Source organism: Folsomia candida, unplaced genomic scaffold (assembly GCF_002217175.1).
Source record: "Folsomia candida strain VU population unplaced genomic scaffold, ASM221717v1 Fcan01_Sc052, whole genome shotgun sequence".
Taxonomy (NCBI): Eukaryota; Metazoa; Arthropoda; class Collembola; order Entomobryomorpha; family Isotomidae; genus Folsomia; species Folsomia candida.
Window position 1 is genome coordinate 60,276 of NW_019091244.1, and position 3,481 is coordinate 63,756.

Sequence of the window (3,481 nt, forward strand, 5' to 3'; positions counted from 1 at the left end):
TCTGAAAATACAGGCCGTTCACACGTACATACATACAACTCAGGTTTACATGAGATGATTTTTTTTGTGTTTTATTCACGCGAAAACTAAGCATATCATTATTTTTTATTCTTAAGACTAACTTCAGGAACGAATTTTAAACTTTTCCCGCCAAAACCTACGGTTCTACAAAAGTTGGAACAGTTTGAATTTAACGCCAATTCAAAAATTCAAAAATAAGAACTTCCGCTTGTAAAATTTAAATATCAGGATTTTCTGTCAGTTCCTGTGGACATAAATTCCTGTGAATCATTCAAATTTTTAAAAAAATATTGATGTTTTTCTAATCAACCAAGCAAATCATTGTGAAGAAACATATTTCCGACTATTCAAATTCGTGCTAAAATTCCAAAACTTACACGATATTATTTTGGAAGCAAAACAATTTAAAATTCCCCTCTCGCGCTCAAACTAACGCTTTCTAAAAATTCAAAAAATATGTACATATTGGTTATGTTTTTTTGGTTGGTATGTTTTTTTCGTGATCAAAATAAAACTGATCACATGTACATAAACCTAAACCAGAGGTTTACACATTAAAACCATTGTGTGCAGTCTGATTTCTTCGAAATTTTTTAATTAAATATCAAATACTGATTATTTACTCGCCTTGAAAATATGTGATTAAGACCCATTTTTTACCCCTAAAAAATTATCGGGTTATGAAAATAAAAAGAGAAAAATTAGGGGCGCCGAAATATATTTTGCCCTGGTAAATATTTTGGGTCGCACGGGCACTGCCTGTAATAAAGTTATAATCAGTCGGATAACTAAATACTGTACATGTAATTAATGGACCTTCATTAACTGTATTAATTAAAGTATTAAATCAGGTTAACGTGTTACAATTTGAATTGTATAGAATTTTTTCAAATTTATGATTGTAGTAAATACTGAATTTATGTATGTATACTAGTTTTGCATTAAATTATTAAAATAACATTACGTCGTACTAATTCTAAATAGTTCTAAGTGACATTGGTGCTTAATTTTAAATAGTCCTAAGTGACATCGATGCTTAATTTTAAAAAGCCCTAAGTGACATCGATGCTTAATTTTAAAAAGTCCTAAGTGTCAAAAAAATTTCTAAAAAGTCCTAAGTGCACCCATGTTATTAGTTATGCATAATTTGACTAAATACTATGGGTGCACTTAGGACTTTTTAGACATTTTTTTGTCACTTATGGCTTTTTAAAATTAAGCATCGATGTCACTTAGGGCTATTTAAAATTAAGCATCGGTGTCACTTAGGTCTATTTAGAATTAGGACGACGATTTGTTATGTGGCCCAATGTGGACAAATTGTTTTGTAAATCGCTGAAGTTTAAAAGAAACTTTATTTTGCTACAACCTGAAATAAATGTGATACTAAGGAGGAGAACGTCACCACCTGCCCTTCACAGATCTCGATGCCCTTTGGATATGTGGTAGGGTCCTATGAGTGTACTAAAACCCTGAAGTGGTTTGACTCCATGGCCACATTTGCGCCCGCCACACCCACTCAAAGGCGCCAAAAACACGAAAAAAGCCCTGTTTTCATGTTCTTTAAATGCCACCAAAAATCCAATTTTGCTCGGATTTTTATAAAATTTACATTTTTGTGATCCCAGATACTTGTGTGATCATATCCAGTAGATATCTCAACTTTTTTGAAATTTTGAATTTTTTCGAATAATTCATCAGCTCGAAAATTTCGAAAAAATCAAAAAAGTTGAGATTGCTATTGGATATTATCAGACAAGTATCGGGGATCACAAAAATGCAAATTTTATAAAAATCCGAGCAAAATTGGATTTTTGGTGGATTTTTGAAGTTGGTAACTTTTGTGGTTTTCATCCCTTCGAGTGGGTGTGGCGGGCGCAAATGTGGCCATGGAGTCAAACCACTTCAGGGTTTTAGTACACTCATAGGACCCTACCGCATATCCAAAGGGCATCGAGATCTGTGAAGGGCAGGTGGTGACGTTCTCCTCCTAAGAAACAGAAAAGTACAACTTTAACATTTTCTTATTGTTTATGTATGTACAAGTACTTCATTAATCTGGATTATATTTGATTTATTTCTTTGTATATGTAGTTGAAACATGTTTATATTTTCAGGAGTTGAATTTTAATAGTTGAATTTTTTGAATAAGATCCTGAGAATCTTTAATGATGTCCCAATGTTGGAGAATCAGGCCTTGGTTGGGGTACTGGAGGAAGTGGGCGATTTGGCGGTGGGCCAGGTGGCGGTGGTTGGGCACGATTGGGGGCTGGTGGGTTTGGTGGGGGATTTGGTGGACGAACGTTAATCCTCTGCGCATGCGGGTCCTCTTTCCTCTCTTGACGAAAATTTTGTTCCATTGGGATGCCAAAAGAGGGTGTGGCAATGAATGCGATCAGGATAACCTTTCGGGCAAGAGAGATAAATAAATATTTAAACGCTCGAAATAAATTTGAGTAAAATATACTCCTGGTTGAGTTAGATTTGGGATGATACAACAGTTGAGTAAAATTTACGCCACATGGGGTAAAATTAGACAACGTGGCGTATTAATTGGGCAACGTTGGGAGAGTGTAATCCAACTGTTCTGTCATTGAAAGAATTTTACTCAATTTTATTTAAAATGAAATATTGTCAATGTTCGCAAACCTTGCATATTTGGCCAATGAAGCTCAGCTTGCGAATTTTGCGAAGTTTGCGAACTTTACCAAGGAAATGTTTTTACTTCGCGAATTTATTTAGAAAAAATTTGCTAAGATGCGAAATATGATATTGTTGAGAGTACGCAGACTATTCGTATGTAAGTCTAATTTTTCAGGATTCATATTGAATGTGAGTACTTACGCAAACAGTGAAAAGAAAAACCAACTTCATGTTTACAGATTTCTGTTATTTCTGCTTGTGGCTGTAAAGGATTTCCAAAATGTTGGAATTGATGAACTGTGAAATTTTATATGATCGTTGCAGCTTTTATGGGTATGGAATTAACGAGGCAAATACCACGAAATATTTCCGTTCGCGTCCTCATAGAGGGTCCAGTAATGACATAATTACATTTAAGCCGAAATGGGTAAAGTTTTCTGGTAAATGTCATTACTTTGTCGTTAGTGGTTTCGTCGTTAAGTGGTTATAGAAACACGTCATGCTGGACAATAATTATGCTTAAGTTAAATAGCAAGACTGGATGCCGGTTGAATAGTAAGATTGGATTTTGACAGGTCAAGATTGTTTTGACGCATGGTTAATATGCCTTTTTTTACAAAGGGGTTAAATCTATGTATCTATATTTGTAGTGTTACATATATGTACATACCCGCAATCTTTTTAATATTAGTCAATGTATACATATCAGTAATATCAGTGTTGTAGTAGTTAACTACATAATGTAGTTACACAACTACAACGGTTTTGAAAAAAGTAGTTGTAGTTAAAATTCAACTACATTTTTAAAGTAGTTGAG

At 34.1% G+C, this 3,481-nt stretch overlaps 1 long non-coding RNA gene across 1 annotated transcript; it reads right to left on the minus strand.

Annotated features, from left to right (window-relative positions):
- Positions 1-2,078: 2,078 nt before the first annotated feature.
- On the minus strand, positions 2,079-3,039 carry LOC118433443. The gene is made up of 2 exons (XR_004833374.1): positions 2,866-3,039; positions 2,079-2,426 (listed from the first exon to the last, which is right to left on the minus strand). It is a non-coding gene; the product is annotated as an uncharacterized LOC118433443 (long non-coding RNA).
- Between the last annotated feature and the right edge of the window lie 442 nt (positions 3,040-3,481).